At 43.8% G+C, this 22647-nt stretch overlaps 1 protein-coding gene across 2 annotated transcripts in view; it reads right to left on the bottom strand.

Annotated features, from left to right (window-relative positions):
• The window catches only part of LIN54 (lin-54 DREAM MuvB core complex component), a 79391-nt gene extending 65433 nt beyond the window's left edge, over positions 1-13958 (bottom strand). For both annotated transcript variants that reach the window (XM_074228507.1, XM_074228508.1), the window contains exon 1: positions 13874-13958. The gene's annotated coding sequence lies outside the window, so the exon portion shown is untranslated. The remainder of the gene's footprint in view (positions 1-13873) is intronic.
• Between the last annotated feature and the right edge of the window lie 8689 nt (positions 13959-22647).

The raw sequence follows: 22647 nt of genomic DNA, 5'->3' as shown, positions 1-22647 counted from the left end.
CAAGAAATCATAAATCAAAGTTATCCTAATCCCCTAGAATCAGAAGGCAACATAAAGATATAAAGAATCCATCAGTCATCTCTTGAGAGGAGTCCCAAAAGACAAAGTCTCATCAACATCACAATGGAATGCTTCCACCTCAAAGGAAAAATACTATAAGGAGTCAGGAGGAAGCAATCCAAATACCAGGGAACTACAGGCCTTTCCTCAGAATAATGTTTTTAAATATCTATTACAAAATACATAGGATTATAAAGTAAACCAGTGATCAGAATATTTTAAAAAGCAAGTTCCCAGACTCCAGGTGAATAACTCTTTAACCTATCTCTCTTCCAGTCTTCTCCATTTCTACTGAGGATACTGCATCCTTTTGGTTATTCCCAAACTGAGTCCTCCTTTATTCTTCACTTCCCCACATGAATAAAAAAGCATTTGTTGAACACTTAATATGTGTTTGAGAACTGTGCTAACCATTGGGAACACAAATACAGAAGCAGAGGGAGTTTCCACCCTCAAGGAGTTCACATTCCAAAGGGGAAGACTGTAGTCAATGGGGGAATAAACTGAGTTGCCCTTACCTGTAGTAGGATCAAGAGCAGCATTGACTGGACTATGATTCAGAATTAGGGGTGTGGGTTGGGCTGGGCAGGTGTGGCTAGCAAGAAGAAGACCAGAAGGAAGTTCTGGCACTGATAGAGTTAACCAGTTGTCAAGTTGGTCCCTTCATTATCTCTACAATTATCCTCTTTCCTCTTCCTATGAGTAAGTTCATCTTAGTTCAGTCCTTCATATTTCATCTGACTAACTACAATCCCTCCCAAATAATTTCCAGGCTTAAAATCTCTCCTTCAAAAATCACAATTTGTCAAACCTCTTCCTAAAAGAACTTTACCCTATCACCCCTGGGATACAATGCCAACTGACTTCTCATTTTCACTCTTCATTATAGTCAAGCTAACCTCTTATTGTTATTCCCAAAGGTCACATCCCATTCCCTTTCTGCTCCCCATACCAGGCTAAACTCTTTCCTTGCCCACCCTCTTTGAAGAATTGGTTTCCTTCAAGACTTCCTTCAGGAATTGAAACAACTATGAGGTTCCACCTCACACTCATCAGATTGGCTAAGATGACAAAAGAGGAAAACGATCAATGCTGGAGAGGTTGTGGGAGGATTGGGGCATTGATGCACTGCTGGTAGAATTGCGAACAGATCCAACCATTCTGGAAGTTAATATGGAACTATGCCCAAAGAGCAATAAAACTGAACATACCCTTTGACCCAGCAAAACCATTCTAGGTCTATATCCAAAAGAAATTATAAAAAAAAATGGGAAAAAATCTGACATGCTCCAAAATATTCATAGCGGCTCTTTTTTGGAGTGGCAAAGAATTGGAAATTGAGGGGAGGCCCATCAATTGGGGAATAGTTAAACAAGTTATGGTATATAAATGTTATGGAATATTATTGTTCTATAAAAACCTATGAATGGTCGGACTCTACAGAAGCATGGAAAGAATTATAGAAACTGATGTTGAGCAAAAGGAACAGAACCAAGAGAACAATGCACACATTAGCAACAACACTGTGAGTTGATCAACCTTGATGGATGCAGCTCTTCTTCAGAAAACTAGGACAACCCTGGGAGACCTGCTATGGACCAATGCCATCGACATCCAGAGGAAGAAAAACAAAACAGAACAGAACAAAAAAAAAATCTACAGAATCTGAAAGAACACTACATTCACTTTTTTAAAATTTCTCTTATATTTTTCTTTGCTATCTCAGGGTTTTCTTTTATTTCCCTTAATCTTCATTCCTCAAATAGAAAAGGACTAATATATAAGCATGTGAAACACAAAAACTCACCAGACTGTTCACCGATGAGGAGAAGGGGGTGAGAAGGGAGGGTGGAAGGAAATTATGTAACTTAAAAATATGCATATGCATGTGAATGAATGTCATAAAACTTTCATAACATGAAACTGAAAAATAAAATAAAAAAGATTTCCTTCAGGGACCATGGTGGGGCAAGACTGAAACCCCTGGAGTTTAGTGCTCTCTCACTTTCCTCAAATTAACCTGGACTTACTCTTTCTATGTATAAAAAAGTTAACTTCTCAATTTGTTTTTTCCTTTGTCTTTATCTCCTAAGAGTTTAGTCCATTGCCTACAACATACAGTAAAGTTCAATAAATATTTGCTTGTGATTATACATGTAAAACCTATATCAAATCACTCGCTGTGGTGGGGAAGGGGGAGAGTAGGGAGGGAGATAGAAAAATGTGGAACTCAAAATCTAACAAAAAAGATGAATGTTGAAAACTATCTCTGAATGCAATAGGAAAAAATTAAGTAACTTAAAAAAACATTTATTTAATGAAGAAATGAGATTTTTTTTTAACCTGCATAAATTGATAACAAATTGGAAAAGTTCTGAGAACAATTTTTCAAGTGATCTAGAATCCTTAAAATACAGGATCAGATGTAATTTCTCTAGGATAAGATGTTAGACTCTTCTGCTTGGACCCTGTTATCCAATGATGCATCAAGCAATAAAATGAACTTTAACAGCGACTATATGGGCACTTTCATCTGGGAGAAACTGTTCCCTCCAATTCTAGCTGACAATGCTGATAACAGCAGGGCAAAAATCAGGAGATAATCCATCTTTTAGGTTCATGACTCAGACACAGACAAAGTAGAGGGGGGGAAAATTGAACTCCCTGGGTTTGTCTGGGGAAGCCAATAGGACTGAGACCCCAAAGCCTTCATGTCACCAGGCCGGAGGCCAGTCTAAGATTAGTAGGAATCTTCTTGTGCCTTGTCTGGAGGAAAGGAAGGAAAAATCACTCCACAAATGAAATGCAGAATTAATAAGTTAACCTAAAATACAAAGTTATGCCTACCACATTATTTCCTATCTTGGGAAAATGAAATTCTTGAGAAAGGACAGTTAAAATGGTAGGTTAATAGGGGGCATTACCCTGCTACTAAATATCAGTGACACTATACTTAAAGGCTCCTCTTTCTGTTGCAGACTTAGACTAGTTTTAGCATCACAGACTTCAGTCATTTCAATAAATCTCTTCATTTTAACTGAAGAGGAACTGATACCTAGGGAAGTGAAGTTACCCTTAGATACTAAAGTAGCAGAGCCAGAATTTAGATCTACAGTCTAGGATTTCTTATGACTCTAAATCTAGTGCTCTTTCCACTTTACTGTGTTATAATTCTTTTCTATTTTTTTCAATCACATAAGCAAAATGTGGACAAGGTTTACACAATGTAAGAAGACAGAAAGGACTTCAAAATGTGTTAAAGGAAGGATTACCCATATCAGCAAAACCTTAAATCCTATAAAGCACCAAAGTATGGTCATATAGAACTGTCTAGGAAGTCTGAATTTTCTCTGGATATTCATTTTCAAGCAGTTCAATTACTTTCTCCAATGTTGCAACAAACAAGAGAAGCAGGGGCAGCTAGGTATCACAGTGGATAGAGCACCGGCCCTGGAGCCAGGAGGACCTGAGTTCAAATTCGACCTCAGACACTTAATAATTACCTAGTTATGTGGTCTTGGGCAAGCCACTTAACCCCATTGCCTTGCAAAAAAAACAAACAAGAGAAGTAAAAGACTTGAGAAGTTGAGACTTAGTCCCTATGTTTAAGAATGTGAAGGGCTATTATGAAAATGATAGTTTGAAAAGTAAAAAAAGTAAAAGAACTTCATTTTCAGGAACATGTCCCCACCCAAGCCAGAAAACACAGAAGAGACAGAGTGATAAAAACATATTTAATTCCTATCTAGTCCACTCGAACAAGAATTTGGTATAATACGCAGCAATCTGCTCACAGGTGGAAATATGCCAAAACACAACTGAATTAAGTCTTGAGATCCTACAGCAGAGCAGAATCTGAAATAGATATAAAATCAGAGTATCTCAGAGACCATAAAAAGACTTCAAAATTTTATATATATATATATATATATGTGTGTGTGTGTGTGTGTGTGTATACATACATGTATATACATACATATATGTATATATATTGCCAACGAAGATCTACTACACAAGAAATGTCATAAAAGATGTCATTGAACATATGGGTAAGAGATACTGTTAAGAACAGGAAATAACAGATTCACTGTCCCAGAAATGTAAAAAGACTGAGATGAAGACTTAGAATGGTAAATAGAGTCTTTTTCTGACAAGGTATGAATAATCATGGACAAAAGTATGGATAAATTACCATCTATACCAGTGGAGTGAACATGCACATCAATTACACAGATTCACTGAGACAGAACTAGTTAATTCTTTAATCTGTCTAACAAACCTTTAGACTGGAAAAGGGAGGATAAAAATGGTTTATAGAGAAATACAGTAATTAAGCAACAAGCACCTTTTAGGCACTAAGAACACAAATACAAAGAACCCCACTCTTAAAGAGTTGGGTTTTTTCCCTATGGGGGAAGACAATCAGAGAATACTTAATTTGTCCTTGATGAGTCAAGTTAGCAAGTCCAAATAGACTATAAATATAAGGGTACTGAAAAAACTGGAGGAATATGATACTTGAACCTCTGTCCTTTATCTCTGAAAGATCTCAGAAAATATGAGGGGGACCTAGAGAGGTAAAAGGAAAAATATCTCTTTACAAGACGGAAAAGAGTGAAGTCTATAAACTACATAGTTTGATTTTAAATTCTAGCAAAATTCTAGAAAATATTATTGGAGGGATGGTTAGAGAACAGCTAGGGGGAAAAAACTGTGCAAAGAAAGATACAGATTCATCTAGTATTGGGCATGCCAGACTAAGCTTATTTCTTATTTTTGGACAGCCCTGCTAGCCTAACAAATTTTAGCAAAGCATTTGATAAATGCTACACTTGTAGAGAAAATGGAAAGATGTGGGTTTGATAGTTAAGTGGATTTCGATCTGGTTGAATGACCAGACCTATAGAATAGTTTATAAAGGGTTAGATATTAACTTGGAAAGTACTCTATAGTGGAATACCAAAAAGATGTGTCCTTGGGCTTCAGCCATTAAAAATCAATGAAAGGTAGAATGCATAGACAGTAAGTTTTATCAAATCCTCAGATAAACTGGAGAATAGAGTTGGCATTCAAAAAGATCTTGACAGGCTAGCAAGGCCCAGAATTTAAGGAATACCTCAAAGTGCCAATCTATAATAAATGACACATTGTATTTTTTCTTTTTCCCAAAAGGCAAAGAAAATAGAAATCAGATAAAACATTTTATTTCAAAGCAAAATTATAATAATGTAAGTATGGGTGGGATCTAATAAAGATGAATTGACTATGGATAAATGTAATAAAGTTCCAATTATTAACTGTAAAAATACAAGACAGGGGAGGCTACAGAACCAAATCACAAATTCTCTGAGCTGAAAGGGATTTCAGATGTTATTTGCTTTAAAATGAAGAAGAAACTCTACCAGACATCCAACAACTGATAAGCCAGTTTCGGCTTGAAGACCTCCAATATCTCCTTAAGTATTACACTCACTCTGCCTCCAGGCATCTCAAATTATTAAGAAACTCCTTAAATCAGGCCTAAATTTCCCACTGTGTATTCTCAATCTTCAGTCCTACTTATGTCCTTTGGGTCCACATTATCTAATTAATGCATTTGAAAGTTGCTGGGTCTGGTGGAAGGTTTCCACAGCATGGTGCTGTTCCCTCTTCCGTGGGACAACTCTTCATACACTCCAATACTTGATCTTCCCCTTCTCAGTTCCTTCAACTATTACTGACTGTACAAAACGAGTGTTTTAACTGATACATCTTGATTCATTAATCAATATGACTTTAAAGTCTTTTCACCAGACTAAATGTGTGACCCTGGAGTAAGTCACTTAAGCACTCTCAACCTCAGTTTCCTCATCTGTAAAATGGGGATAATAGCCTCTACCTTCCAGGGGTTTTGTGGGGCTCAAATGAGAAAACATATGTAAGGCAGGCCCTACATTAAATCTTTTTTTTCCTTAGGTTTTTGCAAGGCATATGGGGTTAAGTGGCTTGACCAAGCCACACAGACCGGATTTGAACCCAGGTACTCCTGACTCCAGGGTCAGTGCTTTATCCACTATGCCACCTAGCCGCCCCATTGCACCACCTAGCCACCCCTCTACATTAAATCTTAAACTGTTTTAAAACGTTAGCTACTATTATTATAATTAAAGAAGATGCATCATCATTATCTGCCATTCAACTTGCCACTTTGAACCCTAATGACCACCAATCCTAATGTGAAAACCTGTTTTTCCCTTTTACAATTGTTCTCTAACTTTCTTTTTAAAAGATTAAAATTTTTTAAAATGTATTTCTTCCCACTGAGGAAAATATAAAATTAAATGCAATTTTTTTTTTATACACATCCACATAGTTGAGTAAAACAAATTCGCACATTATCTGACTGCCTCTTAATTTATTGTCTGAGGCAGGCAGTGAATTGCCTACTTCTTTGCCATTCTTTTGAACATGAACTTTACTCTTTCACTGATTAGCTTTCTAAAGTCTTTCAAAACTGCTTTCTACATAATTTATCATTTTGTGAACAACTGCCCTAAATCTGCTCATTTCACTCTGCATCAGTTCAGAATGTCTTTCCAGGTTTCTCTGAAATTATCTACTTCATCATTTCTGATAACAGAATACTATTCTACTACAATCCTTTGCAATGTGTTTATAGCCAGTTCCAAAAAGGAAAAAAGACCCTTACTTTTACCATTTGTACACAAAAGGGCGCCATAAATACTTTCTTGGGGAATAAGTCTATTAGTGGAATAGTTGGATCCAAGAGAATTTGCAGTTTAGTAACTTTCTGAACATAGTTCCAAATCACTTTCCAGAATAGTTGGATCAACCCTCAGCTCCAATGGTGCCCTGATCAATTTCCCCCACAAGCTCTCCATTATGTCGTTTTGATTTTTTGTTATCTTTTGTCAGTCTCATTGATATAAGATAGAATTTCAAAGTTGTTTTAATTTGTACTTCTCTAACTACTGAATTATTTTTTCATATGGTTGTTGATAACTTGGATCCCTTTTTTGAAAGCTGCCTATTCATATTCTTTGACCATTTATTTATCTGTGTGGGAATGACTTTTGGTTTACACATCTCATTCAGTTCTTCATATATTTTGAAAATGAAATCTTTATCAGAAAAACTTGCTCCAAAGATTTTTTCCCCCCATTATGATTACCTTCTAATTTTTACTGTATTACGTTTGTGCAAAAATTTTTAAATCTTACAAAATCAAAGCTATTTATTTTATTTTGTGGGATCTTATCTTTTATCCATAAATGCTTCCCCTCTCAATAGATTTAAAAAATAGGTAATATCTGCCTTGTTTATGGTATGACTTTTTCCAATTTCTCCAGTATTATTATCCAATAGTCACTCTCCCCAATAACATCTTTGGATTTATAAAAGACCGCACTACAATATTTGTTGACTTCATATTGTTGTATAAAAAAATCTGTTACACAAATCAATCTCTTTTTAAATCAGTACCATACTGTTTTTCCTAATTATTCCTTTATATTACAGTCTAAGATCTGACATTGATTAAGGTCCTTCCTACCTTTTCATGATTATCCACAAGGGTCTTGACCTTCTGCTCCTCCAGATGAATTTTGTTTTTTTCCCTAACTCTATAAAATATTCTTTGAGAATCTAATTAGTACAGAATGGAATAAGTAAACTGCTTTGAGTATTTTTAATTATTTCATCTCAACCTACCCTTGAACAATTAACGTTTCTCCAATTATTTAAGTCTATCCTTACTTCTGTAGTTTATAATACAACTTTCAACCATTTTATAGTTTCTGAAATTATTTTTTAAGGAATTTCTTTTTTTTAGTTCTTCTTGGTGTGTTTTATTCGCTACCAATAGGGATAGTGATGATTTATGTAGAGTTATCATATACTGAAACTGTGCTGAAGTTATTGTAATTAGTTTTAGCTGATTCCCTAAGGGAATTGAAATATCACTAACAAAAAGTGATAATGTTGTTTTCTCTTTGCCTATTCTTATTCCTTCGATTTCTTTTTCTTATTGCTATAGCCAGTATTTCTAATGCTGTTTTATATAGTAGAGGGGTTTGATTTATCCCGGATCTTACCAAAAAGGCTTCTAACCCTTCTCCATTACATTCAATGATTGCTCTTGGATAAATACAATTTACTATATTAAAGAAATGTTTATTTCTATGATTCCTAGAGCTTTTTAATAGAAGGCACCCTTTCAATTTTTACCTGATACAAATACAATCTTCAAATCTGAACCAAAGCAGAGAAAATTAGAAACCAACATTCATAATGAACACTGATGCAACAAGTTAAAATCAAATATTATCATGTAGGCTACAACAAAATTATTATAAAGATGATATACTATGATTAAGTTTATACCAGAAATGTGAGGTTGTTTCATCATAAAGACTATAAATATAATAAATCATGTTAGTAACACAAATAACAAAAACTATGACGGACAGTCCTAGATGCTGAATATCCTATCTCCCTATTTATTTAAAAAAAAAAACCCTCTAGAATCCATAGAAATAAATGGATTTCTTTTCTTTAATATTGTTCTGTTTTTTGTATCATAGATTTCTTTGATACACTGGTGAAGCCCATATACTCCATTTAAGAATGTTTCTAAATGCAGAAAATAAAAGACAAAGTATTTCAAAGGAAAACAATTATAGGGAAATCATTATCAAATTTTTTTTTAATTTCAGAGACCTTCAGGTTAAGAATTATTGGCCTATTAACATATAAATTCCTTGAGAACCATGGCTATCTTAATTTTCTATTTATATTCCTTAATCTTTCCACATAATGAATGTTTTTTCATTTAAAAAAAATTTCTCCACAAGAGATGATGAAAAAGGGTAAAAACATCACTTGTACAAAAATATCCATAGTAGCCCTGTTTGTGGTGGCAAAGAATTGGAAATCAAGTAAATGTCCTTCAATTGGCGAATGGCTTAGCAAACTGTGGTATATGCATGCCATGGAACACTATTGTTCTATTAGAAACCAGGAGGAATGGGAATTCAGGGAAGCCTGGAGGGATCTGCATGAACTGATGCTGAATGAGATGAGCAGAACCAGAAAAATATTGTACACCCTAACAGCAACATGGGGGTGACGATCAACCTTGATGGATTTGCTGGTTCCATCAGTGCAACAATCAGGGACAATTTGCAATGGAGAATACCATCTGTATCCAGAGAAAGAACTGTGGAGTTTGAACAAAGACCAAGGACTATTACCTTAAATTTAGAAAAAAAAAAGATATCTTATTGTCTGATCTTGCTATCTCTTGTACTTCATGTTTCTTCCTTAAGGATATGATTTCTCTCTCATCACACTCAATTTGGATCAATGTACAACATGGAAACCATGTAAAGATTGACAAATTGCTTTCTGGAGGGTGAGGGGAGGGAAGTAAGATGGGGGGGAATTGTAAAATTCAAAATAAATAAAATTTTTAATTAAAAAAAATTTCTTCACAAAACTAATAAGAGTCAGAGGCAAGACTTGAGCCCAGGTCTTTCTTGAATTGTGCTTCCATTACACCAGGCTACCCCTCCAATCAAGCAGCCAGTTACTCTTAAAACACTTATATAACAGATGAATACCATTTTATCTTCTTATACTGCCACATAAAAGTACAAGAACTCAATTTCACCATTTTTTTTATTTTTACTTCATAATTTAACTTCTGGAAAAGCTACAAGATAATGAAGAAAACAAGATGAACAGGTCTGAGTTTATAGTAACCCTATAAAAATAATGTAATACATATAATTTTATACAATATAAATACATACAACTATTTTCAAAACTGCATGGTGGTTTCAAGATTCAAGTTATGAAACTCTCTCCGAGTAGTAGAGGGGAGTGATGTCACAGATAATTCAAGAATCATTTCTAATTGGCTTCAAAATGTTTTTATGCCTTCATTTCAGTAGAGTGGGTGTGTTCAGTGTTCTAGGAAATTATAACACTTCAAACAAAATAATAAAACCATATTATGAAAGCCAACAAAGTAGTCAAGAAACTGTAGGCTACTTTTTGATACAACAAGTTTAGAGGTTTGTAAAACCTTTTCAGCTTAGAGAAACTATCGCTGATAATCAAAATTACAGCTAAAATTTCTGAAACTCACTTCTTATACTACTTACAATTTGCAGTTATCCTTTCTCATGATCAAACGCACTATCCACTTCTTAGCAGCAAGGTGAAAGGACAAGAGATTCAGGAAAAGACAAAATTTCAGAGAAGGCCAGTGTGTTGATTTGTTTCATTTAACTATATACACTTAAAAAAAAAAACCAGAGTCCTTTTATTTTATTTGAAAGAACAGTAGAGATAGTGATGGAGGAAAAATCATCTATGAAACACTTTAAAAATACACAAGACAGCAAAATTCATAAAAGGACACAGACAAGTCAGGTCACATTGTTCCAGTCTTAAAAGTAATATACTACTATATATTGCTTTGTAAGAAATATTGTATATTTCTTATTAGAAAATCTAATGATATGTAACAGCTCAGTTTCTTATATAATCCTATTCTGTTTTGTTGAAATAATTCATTTTTGCTGATATTTCTTCATGAAAAGGAAAATTTGTTTTAAAGGAAATTTGTTTTAAAAGAAAATTGCTACTTTTCTGTAAAATGGTTTTGTAAATGTACATTAGGTTGAAGATGATCATTTTAAAATTCATTACAAGTCAGTATTTATCCATGTCAAGTTTTAAATTGAAAGTTGGGGGGGGGGATATGTCATTTGGGCTTAACCTCAAATTCTAGATTCTCTCCATGTAGTATAAGGCTGGTATCTTTCCTTGGAGATTACTGTCAATTCATCCTATTGTTTACACATAGTTGTTTGCTTTTCTCCTCCATTAAACTGTGAGTTCCTTGAGGATGGAGGTTATCTTTCCTTTTTTCTATCCCCAACCTTAAATACAGGGCCTGAAACATTAATTAAGCCCTTGAAATAATAATGTGAACTGACCCATTACAATAATTTATAGCTTTCTTTTACAAAAAATAATTTTTCATATAATTATTAGTATAGAGCACATCAGATTGTTGAGCAAATTATTTCAAAAATCTTTCCAGTTATAAAATTTAAAAGAAAATTTCTTCCAAGAGATTTGACAGCACACTAAACTGCTAAGAAAAGTTATATCATAGACTATACATCAAAATAGATCCTTCCTCTCCTCTCCTCTCCCACTGAAACTCTTCAGAGAGTTGCCTGGTATGAGGCTAAGCCTGCCCTGTCTCACTTGTATTATCACTGTTTCAAATTCCAGTAATTTTGCATCACATGAGACACTACATTTTCAGTTTTGATTTTGTATCACCTGCCTTCTACTTATGTTTTTTTTTTCTTGGGCTTGCTACAAATGTGGCAACAAGAATGAAATGGGGCGGCTAGGTGGCGTAGTGGATAAAGCACCGGCCTTGGAGTCAGGAGTACCTGGGTTCAAATCTGAGCTCAGACACTTAATAATTACCTAGCTGTGTGGCCTTGGGCAAGCACTTAACCCCATTTGCCTTGCAAAAACCTAAAAAAAAAAAAAAAATGAAATGGCACAAGTTATCCTCATCTCCTGAAGAAGTCAGAGCATTAGAAACTATAGGAGGTATTTGGAAAAATCCTAGGAGTTTACACAATTGTACCTCCTTCACTACTAAAATCACCTGTACTAAAGAGGTGCCCATTAAGAGAAGAATGGCTAAACAAATTGTTCAAAATAAGCAAACTATGCCATCAGAAAGGGTGACATGGATAGTTTCAGAGAAAACTATAACTGGGAAGACCTCTGTGATAAGTGGGAAAATAAGTCTGGCTCTATTTTGATGGAATAGAGGAATAGATGGCAAAGAAATGAAAGGTCTGGACAAAATAAAAGTCCCACCTCAGATGTCATAATTTAATGTCTGTGACCATAATGTATATTCTATGATAATAGGTTTTCTTTGGTTGTTAAGAGCTGTGGCTCCAGAAAGATCAAAGACAGCTCCTGACCTCCAGAAGCTCCCATTTTAATGAGATACTACACAAAATAAATCTGTAGGACCATTGGGAACCAGTGGGACTGGTGGAGTAGGTAGAGACCTGTGTTATTAAAGGGAAAGATGACCTGCACTCAGGAGGAGAACTGAGGCAGCAAGCACTGGAACAGTCCCGGGTGAGGTGGCACTGTCAGAGGAGAGAAGGGGGCACTAGAGATGTTGGCAACAGATTAGCTGGTGGGAAGGCTGGTAAGGGATGAGAGAAAAGAGCAGAAGATGCCTACTCTGTGAATCTGGTGGGCCGCAGGGCAGATTTTTGTAGGGATGAAGAGGAGATATGTCCATTTGTAGACCTATTGAAGATGTCTACAGGCCATTCATTGGAGATGTGTGACAGGCAGTTGGAGGTCAGCAGAGAGTTGAGAGCTTGATAAGGAGATTTGAGAATCACTGTCAAGATGATAACTGAATCTAGGAAGATAAAGAGATAACTGAAGAGAAATAACATTGAGGAAGAAAAGGGCCCAGGATAGAACTCCTGTGATCTAGGTAGAAAATCCGCAAAGGAATCTGGAAACTACTCAGATAGGTGGTATGAAATGACAGGACTAGAACACTTTACATAATGCTAACTTTAAGGGGGAAAAAAAACCTTGCAAAGACTTTAGAACTGATGAATACAACCACAAACCACAAATCCAAAGGCCCGAAAATGAATCATGCCACCTAACTCCTTGCCAGAAGTGATGGACTTAAAATACAGAATGAGACACGTATCAGAAATAAGCAACACAGAAATTTGTTTGAGTGGGTGATGTGCGCCTATTAGTGAGGGTTTTGCTTTTTGTACTTTTAAGTATTCAATTAAGGAAGGAGCATGGGAGAAATAAACCAAAGTTCCCAAATATCAAGAAATTGAAAAACAAAAAGCTCATATTCATTTGGGCATAAAATTTTGCAAGACATTACACACCGGGGGGGGGGGCGGCTAGGTGGCACAGTGGATAGAGCCCCGGTCCTGGAGCCTGGAGGACCTGAGTTTAAGTGCGACCTCGGACACTTCATAATGACCTAGCCGTGTGGCCTTGGGCCACTTCACCCCACTGCCCTGCCAACCACCACCACCACCACCACCACAACAACCACGGCAGCGGCCGCGGCCGCAGACACACACTCCGGCCCCACGCAGCCAGGACCCGCCGCGGTCACGGGCGCGTCGGCTTCTTCCCGGGACCTGCGCACCTTCCCCAGGACTTGCTGCTCAGCACGTCCCAAGTTCGTTCCTGGGGAGCTGCGGGCTCCGGGGACCTCACGCCCCCGCCGGGGCCCCCCCGCAGCCCCGTCCCCCGGGTCCAGCCGCGCCGCCCGGCCAGGACTCCGGCCCCTCCGTGCGCTGGGGAAGGGCGGCGGGGACGCGCCGAGGGGAGCCCCTGGCCCCGAGGGGCCGCGGGCAGCGACGAAGCCCCCCGGCCCCCGGGCCACAAGCGGGGCCGCCCACCCGCGGGGCGGCCTCGCGGGGCTCGGCCGGGCGCCGACCTGCCAGGACGCCCCGGAGCCGGGGGCGGCTCGTCGGCCGGCCCCGGGCGCGCCCCGGCGGCGGGCCCGGGACTGTCAGCCCCGCCGGCGCGGCCCCCCGCCCGCTCTCCCGGCCGCGGCCGCGGCGGGGCTCGGGGGCGCGGCGGGCCGCGGCCCTCCCGTCCTCCCGGCCCGGGCTCGGGGCCTCCGGCCCGGTCCCTTCCGCTGCGCTCCCCTCCCCCCCCCCGCGCCCGCCCGGCGGCGGCGGCGCCTCGCCCTCACCTCCGGCCGGCTCCGGCCGCGGGCTCTCCGGTGGCCCGGGCCGGCAGCTCGCGGCGCGGCCGGGCTCCTCCTCCGCCGTGGCCGCCGCCGCCGCCACCGCCGCCGCCGCCGGGATGTCAGGGGCCGGGATTGGATTTCGAAAGATCCGCCATTTTCACGTCGTCATCAGAAGCGCGGCGGCGCGACGGCGCGGCGGCACGGCGGGCGCGGGCCCGCGGCGGCTCTGCGGCGCCCGGGCCCCGCCCCGCGCCGGCCCCGCCCCGCGCCGCGCCAAGCTTCAAACGCGCCGCGCCCGGCGCTGGGCTTTTGTCCCGGCGGCGGAGCCTGCGCGAGAGCCGCGGGCGCCCCGAGTCCGGACCCCCGGGGCCGGCAGCACGGGCTCCGCCCTCCTTGCGCTGCCCGGTCCGCAAGGCCATAGCCCGCTGCTCCGGCGCCCCCCCGACCCGGCGGCCGCGGCGGGGCTGGGGACACCGGATGGCCAAGGAAACCCGCCCTGGGCCCGGCCCCGGTGCAGTGACGGCCCAGGCCGGTCGGCCCCGCCGGATGCAGGCAGAGGGCCCTCAAGGACAGGCAGGTGCCCGCCGCGGGCCGGGTGCTGCGCTCAGGGCACGGAGCCCGCGGGGGAGAAGCGGCGCCTGCCTTCTGGGAGCTTCTGGGCAGCCCCCACGGAAACTCCACCTTCCCACAAAAGCGACAGGAGATACACCGAGTCCGTAGAGATGGCTGTAGGGACGCAAGTGCATCATCAGTGGAGTATGACAGGATCTCAACACAGAATTAAGGACGTCTGTGCGGTGTATGCCCAAGGACGGCAGAGACACGCAGGGGCACGTGTGCACACACTTAGAAGATCCATAGGCCTTTGGTGGGCTGTGTGGTGCAGGATGAGGCCCGCCCAGGACTATATGAATGTGGGCTGTGTGTACAGGATAAGGCCCGCATGGCACCCGGCCTGCCCAGGACTATACGGATGTGGGCTGTGTGTGCTTGATAAGGCCTGCATGGTGCCCGGCCTGGGCAGGACTATATGAATGTGGGTTGTGTGCAGAATAAGGCCCGCACAGGACTATATGAATGTGGGCTGTGTGTGCAGGATAAGGCCCACATGGCGCCTGGCCTGGGCAGGACTATATGAATGTGGGCTGTGTGCAGGATAAGGCCCACCCAGTACTATATGAATGTGGGCTGTGTGTACAGGATAAGGCCCACCCAGTACTATATGAATGTGGGCTGTGTGTACAGGATAAGGCCCACCCAGTACTATATGAATGCTGGCTGTATGTACAGGATAAGGCCCACCCAGGACTATATGAATGTGGGCAGTGTGTACAGGATAAGGCCCACCCAGGACTATATGAATGCTGGCTGTGTGTACAGGATAAGGCCCACCCAGTACTATATGAATGCTGGCTGTATGTACAGGATAAGGCCCACCCAGGACTATATGAATGTGGGCTGTGTGTACAGGATAAGGCCCACCCAGTACTATATGAATGCTGGCTGTGTGTACAGGATAAGGCCCACCCAGTACTATATGAATGCTGGCTGTATGTACAGGATAAGGCCCACCCAGGACTATATGAATGTGGGCTGTGTGCAGGATAAGGCCCACCCAGTACTATATGAATGTGGGCTGTGTGTACAGGATAAGGCCCACCCAGTACTATATGAATGTGGGCTGTGTGTACAGGATAAGGCCCACCCAGGACTATATGAATGCGGGCTGTGTGTACAGGATAAGGCCCACCCAGGACTATATGAATGCTGGCTGTGTGTACAGGATAAGGCCCACCCAGTACTATATGAATGCTGGCTGTATGTACAGGATAAGGCCCACCCAGGACTATATGAATGTGGACTGTGTGTACAGGATAAGGCCCGCACGGCGCCCGGCCCGGGCAGTACTATATGAATGCTGGCTGTGTGTACAGGATAAGGCCCACCCAGTACTATATGAATGCTGGCTGTATGTACAGGATAAGGCCCACCCAGGACTATATGAATGTGGACTGTGTGTACAGGATAAGGCCCGCACGGCGCCCGGCCCGGGCAGTACTATATGAATGCTGGCTGTGTGTACAGGATAAGGCCCACCCAGTACTATATGAATGCTGGCTGTATGTACAGGATAAGGCCCACCCAGGACTATATGAATGTGGACTGTGTGTACAGGATAAGGCCCGCACGGCGCCCGGCCCGGGCAGTACTATATGAATGCTGGCTGTGTGTACAGGATAAGGCCCACCCAGTACTATATGAATGCTGGCTGTATGTACAGGATAAGGCCCACCCAGGACTATATGAATGTGGGCTGTGTGTACAGGATAAGGCCCACCCAGGACTATATGAATGTGGGCTGTGTGTACAGGATAAGGCCCACCCAGTACTATATGAATGTGGGCTGTGTGTACAGGATAAGGCCCACCCAGGACTATATGAATGCTGGCTGTGTGTACAGGATAAGGCCCACCCAGGACTATATGAATGTGGACTGTGTGTACAGGATAAGGCCCGCACGGCGCCCGGCCCGGGCAGTACTATATGAATGCTGGCTGTGTGTACAGGATAAGGCCCACCCAGTACTATATGAATGCTGGCTGTATGTACAGGATAAGGCCCACCCAGGACTATATGAATGTGGACTGTGTGTACAGGATAAGGCCCGCACGGCGCCCGGCCCGGGCAGTACTATATGAATGCTGGCTGTGTGTACAGGATAAGGCCCACCCAGTACTATATGAATGCTGGCTGTATGTACAGGATAAGGCCCACCCAGGACTATATGAATGTGGACTGTGTGTACAGGATAAGGCCCGCACGGCGCCCGGCCCGGGCAGTACTATATGAATGCTGGCTGTGTGTACAGGATAAGGCCCACCCAGGACTATATGAATGTGGGCTGTGTGTACAGGATAAGGCCCACCCAGGACTATATGAATGTGGGCTGTGTGTACAGGATAAGGCCCACCCAGTACTATATGAATGTGGGCTGTGTGTACAGGATAAGGCCCACCCAGGACTATATGAATGCTGGCTGTATGTACAGGATAAGGCCCACCCAGGACTATATGAATGTGGACTGTGTGTACAGGATAAGGCCCGCACGGCGCCCGGCCCGGGCAGTACTATATGAATGCTGGCTGTGTGTACAGGATAAGGCCCACCCAGTACTATATGAATGCTGGCTGTATGTACAGGATAAGGCCCACCCAGGACTATATGAATGTGGGCTGTGTGTACAGGATAAGGCCCACCCAGGACTATATGAATGTGGACTGTGTGTACAGGATAAGGCCCACCCAGGACTATATGAATGTGGGCTGTGTGTACAGGATAAGGCCCACCCAGGACTATATGAATGCTGGCTGTGTGTACAGGATAAGGCCCACCCAGGACTATATGAATGTGGGCTGTGTGTACAGGATAAGGCCCGCACGGCGCCCGGCCCGGGCAGTACTATATGAATGCTGGCTGTGTGTACAGGATAAGGCCCACCCAGTACTATATGAATGTGGGCTGTGTGTACAGGATAAGGCCCACCCAGTACTATATGAATGCTGGCTGTGTGTACAGGATAAGGCCCACCCAGTACTATATGAATGCTGGCTGTATGTACAGGATAAGGCCCACCCAGGACTATATGAATGTGGGCTGTGTGTACAGGATAAGGCCCACCCAGTACTATATGAATGCTGGCTGTGTGTACAGGATAAGGCCCACCCAGTACTATATGAATGCTGGCTGTATGTACAGGATAAGGCCCACCCAGGACTATATGAATGTGGGCTGTGTGTACAGGATAAGGCCCGCACGGCGCCCGGCCTGGGCAGGACTAGGCTGGCTACTCTGTATCTCTCTCTCACGTGTGTATCCCTCCACAAACGTTGGCCTCTGTGCGTTGCCTGCCCTGCATCTCGCTTAAGTGTGCTGCTTCCCATGGAGGCAGACATTTCTGCGTGCGGGCTGCCCGCGCCTAGTGCTTGCTTGGCACAGTGCCCGGGCCGTAGTGAGCGCCGCGGGGCCCTTGGCTGATTCACCCTTTTCATTTCTGGGGGAGGAGGAGGAGGTTCCCAAGTCAGGCCCTCGGCAGGTAACTCCGCAGGGACTCCGGGGCCCGGGGTGGCCCGGGGCTCGCGCCCAGCCCGAGGCGTCTTTTCTCCAACGTTCCTCGGGCTGTCTGTCAGTCGGACTCCCGAGGCTGGCCTGCGGGGTGGGCCGGGGAGCCCCCGCACACAAAGGGGCCGGAGCCCTCCCGCGCCGGCGCGGCCCGGCCCCGCCCGGCCGCGGCGCCCGCGCAGACGCGCTGGGGCGGCCCAGCCCGGACAGCTGCCCCCGCAGGGTGTGCCCCTCCTCGCAGCGCCCCCACCACGGCCGGCCCCGCGCTCCCGGCGCTCCCGACAGCCGCGGCGGCGGCGGCGCCTACGAAACCCAGACGCGGGTTGGTTCAAAATCACGCGCGCAGCGCCATCCCGCCGCCGCATCCCATAATAGGCCGAGCCCGCCTCCCGCGGCTCCCCCGGCCACGCGGCCGTGGCGACGTCACCACGCCGGGCGTGGGGTCACCGCGTGACGGGCGTGCGCCCGCCGCGGCTTCGGGGTGGAGCGTTCCAAGAGGGAGAGAGGAGGAGGGGGAGATCCCGGCTGGGAGAGACCATTCCCTCCCCCGCCCCCTTCTAAGGAAGCCTGCCCGGCCCGAGTCTCGGGCGCGGGGGCCGCGTTGCCCCGCACGGGAGAGGGGCGGGGCCGGGGCCGGGGCGTGAGCGCCGTCCTCCCCCTTGCCTCGAGGGACCGCCCGAGGCCGCCGGGGACGTGGGGGGAATCCCGGCCCCCCCAAGGCGCCTGGTCCCCGGGGTCGTGCGGCCCCTCGGCCCGGCCCCCGCGGGGCTGGCGGCAGGGACAGAGCGGGCCAGACAGGAGGGACGTGGTCAGGGCGGCCGAGCCCGCTTGGGTGGCGCCCGCTGCCGCGCCCCGGCGGCCGGCCCCTCCGCCTCGCCCCCTCCCCAGCGGCTCCCCACTCGGGAGTTCTGGGCAGCCCGGTCCCCCCGCGGACAGAGGGACACCGGCCCAGGGACCCCCCAACAGGAGCGCTGGCGTCCTCCGTGCTTCTGGGGTGCCCCGCGGCGCCCTGGGCTGCTGTCACCGCCTCTCTGGCTTCCCCCCCGGGATCCTGTCCCGGAGTCTTCATTCTTATCGTCTCCACTAATTGCAAAGAGACTACAAAGTCTTGGGGACTCCCTTCTCCATTAAAAGCTCACACCAAAAATAGCAGTACAGTTTTGTTGGAAGGAGGGGAGGAAGTCACTGACCTCACGGGAACCTAGTCACATCAGCACCAGGTGGTTTGGGAGAGAATGCCACCTCCCTTCTTCACCTGGCCACTTCCTAGAGAACTCTCCTGGCCTTCACAATTAACGAGACTGTCCAATGTACTTAGGCATTCCTAGGGGACAAAGTGCCCCGAGACCCAGAATTTCTCCCAGAACCATTCCTGACCCTTATAGGATGACTCCCAAGTCACTGGCAACTCAATGGATAGAAGCTCTGGGCCTGGAGTCAGGAAGATCTGAGTTCAAGTTTGATTTCAGACACTTACCGCACATGTCACTTAACCTCTGCCTCAGCCTCAGCTGACTCAAGACTAAAATGATGATCATAATAGCACTTACCTCACAGGGTTGTTATACAGATAAAATGGGATATTAATCACAAAAGTGTTTAAAACAGAGCCTGACACCAGTACATACTATATAAATTCTTAACATAATTTTTGGAGACAATTGGGATTTAATCGACTTGCCCAGGGTCACCTAGCTAGTAAATACATGAAGTGAGACTTGAACTAGAGTTCTACTGACTCCAGGGGCAATGTCACTGCCCTGCTCTATAAATTTTTTTTGCTGCTTTTTTTTCCTCTTCTCTCTCTCTTTTTTTAAGGTTTTTGCAAGGCAAATAGGGTTAAGCAGGTTGCCCAAGGCACGCAGCTACAGAATTATTAAGTGTCTGAGGTTGGATTTGAACTCAGGTACTCCTGACTCCAGGGCCAGTGCTCCTAGCCCCCCCCCCCCCCGCCGCTTTTTTTTTTTAGGTTTTTTTTAGGTATAGACCCTATGCACATTGTTGCCCTTTGGGCATAATTCCAAATTGCTCTCCAGAAAGGTTGAATGAGTTCACAGCTCTACCAACAATGTATTAGTGACCCAGATTTCTCCACATCCCTTCCAACATTAATCATTGTCCTTTCTGGTCATATTGGCCAGTATGAGAGGTGCTTTTAATTTGCATTTCTGTAATAAGTAGTGATTTAGACCAATTTTTCATATGACTGGACCACTTTGATTTCCTCATCTGTAAATTGCCTTTGCATATCCTTTGACCATTTGTCAAATGGGGAATGGCCTGGGGTTTTTTTTTGGAAAATTTGACTCAGTTCTCTGTATATTTTAGAAATGAGTCCTTTATCAGAAATACTAGTTGTAAAAATTGTTTCCCAATTTACTACATTTCTTTTGATCTTGGTTACAGTGGTTTTGTCTGAGCAAAAAGCTTTTTAATTTAATGTAATCAAAATTGTCTAGTTTGTTTTTAATGATATTTTCCATCTCTTCCTTGGTCATAAAGTGCTTCTCTTTCCATAGATCTGACAGGTAAACTACTCCTTGATCTCCTAGTTTATTTGTTTGCTTCCTGCAAGGCAATGGAGTTAAATTTCTTACCCGAGGTCACACAGCTAGGTGTCTGAGGGAGAATTTGAACTCAGGTCCTCCTGACTCCAGGGCCAGTGCTCTATTCACTTTACCACCTAGCTGCCCTCTATAAATCTTTATTCCCTTCTGTTTCTTCTTCCTTTCTGTCTCCTTCCTATCTTCTCAAAGTTGGCCTGACAGTTTAAAAAAAGAATGAGAAAGCCTTTCAAGACCTATGGCATAGAACTATGCCTGCAGGTTCTCGTTGGAAGTGCTTCCATTCACAGCACAACATCCAGGCCCATGACACTATTAAGGGAATTTAAACTCTGATCTGTGGGAGGTCAGACCTGAGAAAGCCTATTCAATCACAAGTGCTTCTGCAATGACGGGAAAATATTTGATCTAGAAGAGTGAATCAATGAACTTTCTGGTCTTGACCATCATCCAGTTACATTGTGTACAAGCATTAACAAATCAGAATCTCACTGCAGTGTGATGAGGTTCCTTGGGGGGAGAACCATAGGTAGGAAGGGCACTCTCCAAATGAGCAGTGTAGTTGTAATTGGCAAAAATACACAGAAAGTTTATTTTAATCTAGCTCTATAGAGGGGACCAGACTATCTACTGAGTGAGCTGACAGGAAGAATAATGTTATTTCTAAGTTCCAATAGCCTTAAACTTGACCTTATGATCCCAGACAGCTCTGCCCATCTTTACTATTACATTACTGTTTGGGAGACTGAACATCTGGCAACTCAATTATGTTTGAATGCTAGATTTTTATTTGCACCTACAGTTTTCTTTACACTTAATCTAACCTTCCACATATTCAAGGTCATGTTCTCAAACCTCTGTCATATAGTTATAGCAGCTAGAATTGGTCTTGTCCACTAAAATATTGTTGGTGGAGCTGTGAACTCATCCAAACTCTCTGGAGAGCAATTTGGAATTACACCCAAAGAGCAACAAAAATGTGCATAGCCTTTGATCCATCAATATCACTACTGGGTCTATACCCTGAAGAGATGATGAAAAAGGGGGAAAACATCACTTGTACAAAAATATTCATAGCAGCCCTGTTTGTGGTGGCAAAGAATTCACTCAGTGGGTGAACGTCTATCAGTTGGGGAATGGCTTAATATACTGTGGTATATGTATGTGATGGAACACTATTGTGCTATTAGAAACCAGAAGAGATGGGAATTCAGGGAAGCCTGGAAGGATTTGCAAGAACTGATGTTGAGGGAGATGAGCAAAACCAGAACATTGTACACCCTAACAGCAACATGGGGGTGATGATCAACCTTAATGGACTCTCTCATTCCATCAGTGCAACAATCAGGGACAATTCTGGGCTGTCTGTGATGAAGAATTCCATCTGTATCCAGAGAAAGAACCATGGAGTTTGAACAAAGACCAAAGACTATTACCTTCAATTTAAAAAAACCCATTATCCTGTTATGTAATTTTGCTCTCTCTTATACTTTATTTTTCTTCCTTAAGGATATGATTTCTCTTTCATCACATTTAACTTAGATCAGTGTATACCATAGAAACAATGTAAGGACTAACAGACTGCCTTCTGTGGGGGGTGGGGGAAGGGAAGCAAGATTAGGGGGAAAATTGTATAATTTTATGGATTTGTTGCACCTGATATATTAAAGTAAAATTCACAGCACTCCCAATTTGGCACCAAGCATAATAGCTTTCAATAGAATGGCAGTCCTCCACTCCCTTTCTGAACTCATTACAGTCTAGCTTCTGATCTCATCATTCAAGTGAAACTGTCCTCTCTAGAGTTACCAATGATCTGTTAACTGATAAATATAATGGCCATTCTCCATTCTCATCTTTTTTTACTTCTCTGTAGTCTTTGGCACTGTTAATTCATCTTTTTACCTTGATCCTCTCTTTCTTGGTTTTCATGACATTACTTTTGCCCGTCTTCTCCTGCCCCTCCTTCTCAGTCTCCTTGGGTGGATCCTCATCCAGGTTCCACACACTTACAATGGGTGTTCCCGAGGGCTCTGCCCTGGGCTCAGTTCTCTTCTCCTTCTCTGCTATTTCATTTAGTGATCTCATTAGCAC

Source organism: Macrotis lagotis, chromosome 3, assembly GCF_037893015.1.
Source record: "Macrotis lagotis isolate mMagLag1 chromosome 3, bilby.v1.9.chrom.fasta, whole genome shotgun sequence".
Lineage (NCBI taxonomy): Eukaryota > Metazoa > Chordata > Mammalia > Peramelemorphia > Peramelidae > Macrotis > Macrotis lagotis.
Note: the sequence above shows the minus strand (reverse complement) of the source record. Positions and strands in the feature narration are given on the sequence as shown.